Source organism: Crocodylus porosus, unplaced genomic scaffold (assembly GCF_001723895.1).
Source record: "Crocodylus porosus isolate Cpor-Errol unplaced genomic scaffold, CroPor_comp1, whole genome shotgun sequence".
Classification (NCBI taxonomy): domain Eukaryota; kingdom Metazoa; phylum Chordata; order Crocodylia; family Crocodylidae; genus Crocodylus; species Crocodylus porosus.
In genome coordinates, this window is record NW_017728906.1 from 43,155,490 (window position 1) to 43,165,871 (window position 10,382).

General features: G+C 40.7%; 1 protein-coding gene across 9 annotated transcripts in view; it reads left to right on the forward strand.

The window, feature by feature from the left end:
- The first annotated feature begins 877 nt into the window (after nucleotides 1-877).
- The window catches only part of PKNOX1 (PBX/knotted 1 homeobox 1), a 46,168-nt gene continuing 36,663 nt past the window's right edge, over nucleotides 878-10,382 (forward strand). For 2 of the 9 annotated variants that reach the window (XM_019529002.1, XM_019529003.1), the window contains exon 1: nucleotides 882-2,213. The gene's annotated coding sequence lies outside the window, so the exon portion shown is untranslated. Of the gene's footprint in view, nucleotides 2,214-3,930; nucleotides 4,131-10,382 lie in introns of all 9 variants that reach the window. The other 7 variants (XM_019529000.1, XM_019528999.1, XM_019529001.1 and 4 more) reach the window with 7 other exon arrangements.

The following is a 10,382-nucleotide window of genomic DNA, read 5'->3' on the forward strand; positions in this document are numbered from 1 at the left end:
TCTTGAATGGAACATCCCAATTTTCTAGCTGGAGGTGATCCACCCTCTCTGAAGGTTCTGTAGTTGAGGAGAGAATCCTTTTATCTGTACATTCAGTTGTGAGTAGATTAGAACAGTAGCCATCCGGGGTGGATCCAGGTAGGTGCAGTGGTGCTGTAGCCCCCCTTCAATTCCTGATCCTCTCAGAGTTTAAAACCACCTATATGGCAGTAAGATCAGCATTTCTATTCAGGTAGCAGGGAGAGAGTTACTTGACTTCATGGCTGATTATAATCTACCTGATTCCTTCCAAATTCTTCATGCCACAGGAGTTAACAATCCTGTCTGTCCTTTTTAATGGTCCTGATGTTCCACTAATCAAGCTGCCTTTCTTCTGCAGTTCTGTCTGTTAGCTGCTCCTGTTACTGTAACTCCTGTTTCCCTGCCATGTAGAGTGTTTTTAAGTAGTCAAAAACATTAACTTAGGTGTGGAAACGTTAAATGAGGAAAACTTTAACTCTAGTGTGGAAATAACTTTCAGTGAAGCATTGGATGATGCACTGTCAAGATGCTCAAAAAAGCTATTTTTTTTTGTTTATGAATCTGAAAAAGATATTTAATTCTAAAGACTGCAGGACTAGTGAAACATATTTTGATTATTTTTTGCCTTGTTGTGTTTACTGTAAGTGATCATACAGCAAATCGGTATATATTCCAATAAACAAGTTTAAAGATATACTTGTTTTTGTTCTACTCTTAAACTGAATAATACATCCATAGGCCTTTAGCATATTAGTCAAGCTTCTAGTTTATTTTTAACTGGATAAAAATGTGTGTTTTGTTATATGTAATGATGCACCATACCATCTGCACTCCGCTTTTCAAAATCCTAGATCCACCCATGTAGCCATCCAGCAGTATCATGCCACCACCCTGGAAGAGTTTCTGACTAAGGTGAATAAGAAGGCTACAAAATATCCTTTCATAAAGGATATGTATGTAGTTGTAGGAAAAAGGATGCCCAGATATTTGGGGCTTTGTTAGATCAGAAAGCCTGGTGCTGTTGTGTTTTTGTTCTCTTGAGGATTTGGTTTTGCAGTATACAATTAAAGTTTCAGAACTCAAATTCACATGCCAACCCCATCTCCATTTTAAAAATTTGCTCCCACCCCCAACCTTTAGAGAAATTGTATAATTAGACATGTAGAGTCCTGTTTTTTTCAGAAAGTGAAGAAATAAAATTATTTTAAATCTCAATTATGTGTTTTAAGATATTTCACTAAATGGCTTCCATACAGTGCTAGTGGCCTGACTATTCTGCAGATAATTTTATTCACCATAAACTCTATTTAAAGTAATTAGATCTTGGATCACTGTGGTGTTGCTTTTAGCATTTCCAGGAACCATGTTTCTTGAGTGCATGTCCATAATTTCTGCCTCACTACTCTTAAAATTAGTATTTATTACATCAAACAAAATTAACTGAAATATTATTAAATATAATATAAGTGATAATTTTGGCAAAAAATTTTATATTGTCTAATAAGTCAGTGATTTTATCCTGTTATTTCAGTGCATATGCTATGAATAAGGCCACAAATTCCTTCAATTATGTTTTGCAAATCCTGTGGTGTGGTAGACTGTTTGTTTTTCCCCCCCCAATAATAACAACAGTTGAACTTATTTTAATAAAACACTATTGAGAAGGATATAAACAAGCTGGTTAGCATTTCTTGGCTTCATATTTGATTTGATATGGAAGAGCTTTCTTCAAGACAGTCCACCATTATTTCTGTTTTGCTGCCCTTTGACTTTTTTTTCCAAATATGCCTTTCTGTGCCCAAGCAGTTGAGGGAATAAATTCTAAAAGTTCTGTAATATTTGCTTTCTGCTACATTTACTGACAAATTCAAAAAGGTAGGCAGTAAAGGGACTGAAAATTCAAATAGTCAAATTGTATCAGTTTATTCATTTTAGCAGAGTTTATTCTATTTTAACGAAATAACTGAAGTTGTAAATATAGTTCTTCATTAGAAATGTTTAATATTCTGTTCTGTTATTTAAAGACTTTTTTCCACATTTTCAGCTGATAGGCTGTTTGTCAAACAATATTGTGTCCTGAATTTTTCCTTGTTGGTTCATAGATCTGTATCTTCTGTCTTGTGGAACAATGACCCTGGAATTCGAGCTGCTGGAATAAGACAATGACCTCTACTACCAGATGAAAGAAAAGGGTGAGCAGCTTCCTTACAGCTGATACCATGTTAATTCACTATTAGCAAACAGTATGAAATGGAGGCTAATCCTATTCTTTTTTAATACATAGTGAAGTCTATTCTAGATATTTCTCCTGCTCAAGGCAGGCTTATTGTTTCTTTTGCTTCTGTACCTGAAAAAAAATTAGAAATTTGGTAAATAAAAACATACAAACCATGCTGGATCAGATCATTTGACCATTTCTGCCTCAAACTGTGGCCAAAACTAAATGCTTCAGAGGGGAGAAGTGTTTAAAAAGTCCTATAAGGCACAATTAGGCACTAACAAGTCCCTTGGGGTAGTTTCTTTGTAACCTCAGATAATTAATGGTAGAGTAATACTCTGAAGCAGAAGAATTTATAGACCTTACACATGTCTGTATTTGCTTATGTAGTTACAGATAACACTGGCAGATATATCGGTACAGTACATTATACTGTTCTTTTTTTCCCCCCTTTTATCCTAGGCTGTCTGTTATGTCTTATGTGAATGAAACCAACAAATTACTCATTGTGTGTTAAATAGCAGTGGGTGTCCCCTCTGCTCTTATGAGAAGGAAGTAAGCTCATGCTTCTTTCAGCTTGCCTCTTCTACAACTACTTGCTGTACTACCGGGCCCTTTTTTGTTTGTACAGGGAAGTCCTTCTATACCTCTAACCATTATTTTGCCATCCTCTATCTCTGTTACAGCCTTTTTTGATATGGTTCTATTTCATGACCAGAACTGAACAATGGATTCCTGGTGAAGTAGTACAATCAATTTATATCAAAGTCACTTTTAATATATTATCTTTTTTTAGTAATAAAAACTAACATCATCTATTTTTTATCATCACTGCATACTGATCAGAAACATGTTTCAGTTGTCCTTGGTGATGCCTCAATGTTTCCTGAGTGGCTTCAGCTAGTTTAGAAATCACTTATTTGCCTCCCTAGTTCAAATTTTTCTCTTGAGTTTGCATTTCCTTCCCGTTGTCTACAGTAAACTTCTTGCGTCTCTGTCTCACCTCACAGCCTTAACTTTCCCTACTGTAGCAAAAATCAGAAATAGACTCTTGAGAAGGGAGGGACCCTGAAAGAGTATCTTTTCATTCCTCCCCAGTCACTGGTGGGAGAAAGGTGTTGGAATCCTTCACCTTGATAGAACAGTCTGCAAATCTGCCCCAAATTCTGTATGGATATCCAAACATGGAAGGCCTCTTCTGTGAAGATATGATATAAAGGGTGGGAACATTCAGCTCTATATTGGGATTCCTAAGTCAAGAAAATGACAGTGAAAAACTATTTCAAATATTTTGTCCGTCTTCTTTCCATTTTAATTATCACTGTACCGTTCACATCTTTTTTTGGGCATTGAAGGAATGGATGTATGAATTTACATCAATCTGAGCAAGGTGTCTTATTCAACTTGTTGTTAGCCTCTTTACCTGTTGAAGATTGTTCATTTATTCCTTTCTTTTTATTCTTTATCTTTGAACTAATTTCTAGCCAAGAGCAGAAGTTCAAATCTCTTTGTCACAACATGGTTTCCTTAACAGCCTTCTATGAGGGACCTCTTGAACTTTAACAAATGTATTAAACTTTTACTTGTTTTGCCTTTTCCATTTATTTGACTTGTCCAATGATTCTATTAGATCAGAAAGGACAGTTTCATTTTAGAACTGGGCTGGTTTGTCCTTCTTATATCACAATTAGGGAAGACCTGCAAGCAGCCTGTACCAGTGGGGAAAATGGAAGAGTTGCTTTCAATACAATTTTCACTCTTTATAAATGAAGACACCTCTGTGGTTCCCCAAATGCAAGCTATTAAACAAGATAGCGCAAGAGGAACCTGAAGATGTGATGAGACCCTGAGTAAGGTGCATCCTTTCAGTACTTAAAAGTGAACATATTTGGTGGGTTTTTAAATTTATTACTGGTACTATGATGAATACTGACTATCGCAAGATTGTTTTGTCCTTATCAGGTTACTTCAGTACAGTGACAAAATAATTCTATTGTACTTTTACCCTGTAAGTGTATTTATACTTTCTTTTCCTGCCTCTCCCTGTTTTGTAACTTACGTAATGGAGAAAGGTAGTAATATTTTGGAATGTGAAAGAAATAGATCGTTTATAGAGATGGAATGACAGTTAACTGATACCATAAAAATGGTTTAAGCTAAATATACTCCTTTTTGGTAAAGATAAGGGACAGTGGGATTTAAATATCCAAACCAAGACAAATTTAGCAAGAGCTTTGAAATGTTCTCTATTTCATTCAATTCCATAATACCAAGAAATAAAAGTGTATAATAACACTGGCACAGTAATTGTCACTTAATATGTTCAGGTTAGAAGCCTCATAAGGAAATGAAAAACATCTTGTTGATCTAATTCCCAAGAAAATTAATGAAAATTGGCTTGTGAAGCCCTAAGTTAGATACTTTACAGTTTCATTATTTTTTTCCATTTTATGTTTTATTGGATTTTTCTTACAGTGGTAATATAAAATGTAAACAGCTTATTGACTCTTGTTGTATTATAAATAGAAGGAAAGCATAAGAACAAATTAAAGGATTTTTGAACAGAGATTAATTTTTATAGGCCCAAGTAAAGATAATTTAATCATATTTCAACATATTAACCACAACAAATGGTAAATGTTGTCCTTTGCAATTTACTAAAGTGACCTTGGGTTAGTTGGGGGGTGTTATTTGTTTGATTTGTTTTTGTATGTATGCAAAATCTTTTTCTACACCAGAGCACTATGGAAAGATTTTTTTTTTTTAAACAATTTAATCTTAAACATTGAGCGTAAAGGCATTTTTTGCAGTGTTCAGAAGAAAATGTATAATTGGTGTAAAGTTTGACCTAATTTGCTTTCATTCCATAGAAGTCTGTTCAGCAGTCCTTCTTTCTCCAGTTCTCCCATCAATAGTAGTGGAAGGTATGCAAAAATTGGAAGGAGACTAAAACTCCAGAAAAATGTGCACATCTTTGTGTGAAATGCATTTGTATTAATATTTAGTTCAGAGATGGGGAAAATGGTGTATCCAGCAGGTGGATTTCCATTTCCCAGCAGCCCCTACCTGCGTTGTTCTGGATGGTTTCCATGGAGACGCCAGGAGCAGCAGAAGCTTGACAGCATGGGGCCAGGGTCTCCTGGAGCCCACCTCTCCTGGGGTCTTCATGGAAAACAGTCAGAGCAATGCAGGCAGGGGCTTCTGGGAAATGGAGCCTGGTGTGGACCTGATTTAGCCCATTGGCCTGACTTTGCCCACCCTGGTATAGTGCCAGAGCTGACAGACACCTTTTGCAGCCATATCAAAGAAATTAAATAGTAAAACTTCATCTAGTAAAATAACGTTATTTGTTGGTCTGTAAACCTTTTGTTGAATATGGGTATGTTCTACATCCTGAAGAGATTAGTCTAAGTTCAGGCAAATGCAAGGCATTAATATTACAGTTTTTCTGAGAGAGCAAGTTAGAGGGCTACTAATGATGAACAATTTCATAATTAGCTGGATTTATTTGCAAAAGGGCAAAAACGGCATTCATCAGCTGAGGTCGGGAATGCCTCAGGTGTGGTTACCAGCATTTTAAAAGGCAGAGAAATCTGAAGAGAAGAAAGAAGGGAAGAAGTTGGGAAAAGTATAGGAATTTGAGTATGGTGGAAGAAATGAGAGCAGAAATGCAAGTGGAAGAAAGATTTTTCTAGAGCATTATATGTGAAGACTAGAAGCGTCAATTTGCTGCACCAAGTGATGGAAAGGATTGTGACATTTCAAAAAAGCTGGTGGGTGAAATGGAAAAGGCATTAAGTACATTGGAATTCCATAGATAAGAAAACTGAGAGGTGGTGAGCACTGATTTTTGAAATTCTCAAGAATGAGAGATTATCTAGTGTGGCAAGTTGGAACAATAGTGAAAATGAAGAGGAAGAAATAATGGGAATTATGAGGACTGGTTATGTGAAGAGGCCAGTGAATATCAACTTTGGAGTTCGCAAACATGGTTAATGAAACTAGGAAGGTAAAAAGCAAAGATCAGTTCTAATCTAAAAGCTCTGAAGTTTGAGGTGGTAGTATGACACCACAGAATTTCCATGGAGTAGGTGGGAATGAGAAACTGAACTGATGTAGAGGGCCATTAAACCACACTGAAGCGCAGTAAAACTGAAAGATTTCTTCTTTCAAAAAATTATTGTTTTAAGTTTCTAATCTTTATAAGCATTTTCTAAGATCTTTAGATAAATGATATGTTATAGTAGTGTATTTTGCAGTTGGTGGGCACATCCAGGTAAGCGCACATGTGCCTCTTGCAGCATTCCAAACCAGTTTGAGATGCTGCCAGAGGCACACTGTGAATGAAAAAATGTTTTCCACACTGTGTATTTGTAGCATGGGCTCAGATATACCTGAATATCCCGATATAAAAGAATACCTTGGGCAGGGGGTGGGGAGGGGCAGGTTACCTGAGGTAACTGGGAAGCTGGTCCTCTGGAGAGAGGCTCTGGTTTCTGGCCGGAGTGTCTCTGTGCTGCTGCCCCAGCATGTGGGGCACGCACCCTTAGCATGCTGTGGCAAGCAGAAGCGCAGCAAGGATAGGGATCCAGGTGCTGTCAGGGGGTAAGGAGGGACTGTGGCGAAGGGGGAAATTGCTCAGGGAAGAGGGCTTTGTTTGTGGGGCGGGGGCATATGTGTGTGTGTGGGGGGCGGGGGGCTAGTCAGAGGGTGTGGGTCCCTGGCAGGGCACACAGCCTCCTTCAGCAGCGGCCATGGGATGCGCTCAGGGCCCATTGCTATAAGAGCCCCTTCCCCTACAGCATGGCACAGCTCTAATCACCTCAGAACGGGTACTGCCTGTCCTGCTTGTCATGGGTATGGCGCCATGCGACTTTCTAGAGCCTCAGGCTGTTTGCACTGTCACCCAAGCAATGGCATCACTTGTGGGGACCACATGCTGGCCCAGTTCCTGCATGCACGGGCCCTGCACACTGCCAGGCTGGACTGGTTCCGTGGAGGCAGAACCTAGCCCACCATGACACGTGGTCCCCATGAGTGGTACTGGCCCCCGGGTGACAACACAGCTGGCATGGGACTGCAGAAAGGCACACAGCCTTGTGCTGTGCCGAGCCAAGTTGCACCTGCCACGGGCTGCACAGGCGACACTGGCTCTGAAGTGATCGGGGCCGCACTGTGCCGTGGGGCAGGCGATAGCTGCCCAGATGGCAGGGTGGTGGCACACATGGCAGTAGTGCCACACAAAGACCAACTGTGCAACCACAGCCCATGGGCAGCTGGCTCAGATGTGAAGATGCCACTGCTGTGCCCATGCAGTCCCCATCTAGGTCTGGCAGGCACACAATCCTGGGGCATATGTTGTTGCAGGTAGCAGCAGGTCATATCCAGGCAGTGGCCCCCACTGCCGGACTGCTGCAGTGGGTAGAGGGAGCAGGGAATTCTCAGTTAAGGCTGCTTCAGCAGTCCAGCTGGCACAAGGGGTAGTGTACCTTTGTCAGGGCAGCTTTTCATATTGCTGGGGCCAGCACAGGTGCTAGCTTCTGGCTCTAGGTGCCCCTGGCTGCAGATTCGGGAGAAGCTGGACAGAATTATTTTGCCCCAAGTGGCACAACTTGCCCCATACCAAAGTGCATGTCCGGGCATGTGCACTGAGGCAAAAATCCCTGGCTCTAATTTGCGCTGCTCCTTTTTGAGCTGCTGCAAGCACATGTGCCTGCATGTGTGGACGTGTCTAGTGTATTCAGAAAACTTTTCTTTTACTTTCATCTTTTTTATTTTTTTTGAATGGTGACATAGGATCATAGGAAAATAGAGTGGGAAGGAACCTCACAAGGTCATTTAAGTCCATCCCAGTGGTGGAGGCAGGATCATCCCTGACTAAACCATCCCAGCCAAGTGTTTATCGGATCTGCTCTTTAATTCCCAAGGACAGGGAATCTAGAGTTTCTGTACTTAGCGTGTACCAGTGCTTGACCACCCTCATAGTCAGGAAGTTCTTCTAATCTCCAACCTAAATTTCCTCTGCTGCAGTTTGAGGCCATTACTCATATCCTTTCTCTGTGGCTGTAGGATACAGGACTATCTCCATCCTCTCTCTAATTTCCCTTCTAGTATTTGAAGATTGGTATCAAATCCTCCTTGGTCTTCTCTTCTAACTAAATAACCCTAGTTCTTTCAGCCTTTCCTCATAAGTCTTGTCTCCCAGTCCCTTAATTCTTCTTGCTTTGTGCTGGATTCTTTCCAAGCTGTCTGCACTCTTCTTGAAGTGTTGGGCCCAAAACTGGTCGCAGTACTCTAGGTGAGGTCTCACCAGTGCTGAATAGAGTAGAAAAACTGCTTCCCTTGATTTGCAAGTGACATTCCTGTTAATACAACTCAGCATGCAGTTGCCTTCTCTCTCTTATTTTCTTTTCTTGCACAAAAAAGATACACTGCACCGTTAGCTTATGTTCACGTTATGGCACCCAGAGGTCTTTCTCTGCAGTACTGCCCAGCCAGGCATTCATCCAGCCTGTTTTTGTCCAGGCAGTTATTCTGTCCCAAGTGCAGGACTTTTCCTTTTGAGTCTTCAGTGAACAATTTCTCCATCCTGTTCAGGTCATTTGGTATCTCAGCTCTACGCTCCAAAATATCTACAACTCCCCCCAACATGGTGTTATCTACAGATTGCAAAGTGTGGACTCAATATCATCATCTAGATTATTAAATATTAAACAATACTGGACCCAGAACAAACCCCTGGGGAATCACGTGATACTTCCTCCCAACTAGATATAGAGCAATTGATGACTGCTCACTGAACATAATGATCCAATCTGGTTTTTTATCCACCAGTAAATGTGTATTTGTCACGGGTAAATGAGAGAGGTTTTTTTCCCCCTTAGAAAATCTGTGTTAAAGGAATTATGTTAATTTCTGCCTCATACTTCTCTGCATAGACTAATAAGAATGCAAGGCTGCATTAAAAGTATCTTCGGAACTTTTTTTGAGAAGCTGCATCTTACTGAGATATGAGTCAAGAAGAGTATTGGGATATGGATTAAATAAATTAGGTCTACACTCGTAAATGCCAGAAATTCATTATCTGCTCTTGGGAGGTTTTAATATAGAATGGCATAGTTTCTCCCAGGCTATTCTTTTAAGATTCTTCCCTCTTGGATACTTTGCAAGAATACCTATTCTTATTGGATGTCTGCTGACTCCAAATTACAACTACAAAATGTTTTAATTAAAGTACTCATTGATGATGACTTAAAGAATTTAGAAATGTGAATATACCCCCCTTCCCCCCACCACCCATTTTCCACAAGAAATGTTATAATTCTAAAAAGAATGCTTTGGTTCGGGTGTGTTTAAACTCCTTTGGGCCTTCAGTTGGATCTGGGTCCATCTGTGGAAGCGTGGCACTGAGCTGCAGGGGTCAATGAACTGAAATTCAGCAGGGGATTGTGACCCCACTTTCCCTGCTTGCATTTGTCCCTCCCTGAATTCCCAGTCCTTCTACTAGCAGGTCAGGTACCTGTGCTCTAGCTCAGCCACAAGATTGGGCTAGATTGAGCTTGAATTAGAAATTCCTGTGTGAAATTCTGTGGTCTGTATTAGACAGGAGGTTGGATTCAGATCATAAGAGTCTTTTGACCTTAGTCTGTGAATATTTACAGTAATTTCCCTTTGTGAGAGGCCTCCCACTGGGTGCTTATACACATGTTGTGGGGTTTAGTCCTTAGGGTTGCATTTTGTGCCTCCTAATGGAAACCCACGGTTTCAATTTAGGGGTTTCTGTCACTGTTATGGCAGGGTGCCTGCCCGGAGCCAAGGGGGCAAGCTGGCAGTGGGCTGAGCAGCTCCTGAGTTGCAGGGGGCCTTGGTCCTTCCCTCTGCAGCAGCAGTGCCCTCCAGGGTCACCCAGGCAGGCTGCTAACGGGCTGGGTGCTTCTCCAACTTAGAAATAGCACCTGACCCTATCCAGCTCTTCCCTGACCCTGAGCTGGGGCAGCACCTTGCCCACTACAGACAACACAGACAAATGCAAAGTGATGCACCTGGGGAGGAAAATCCGGCACCATACCTACAGGTTGGAGAACTCCCCTCTTGTCAGCACAGAGGCGGAAAAGGATCTTGGAGTCATCATTGACTCCAAGAT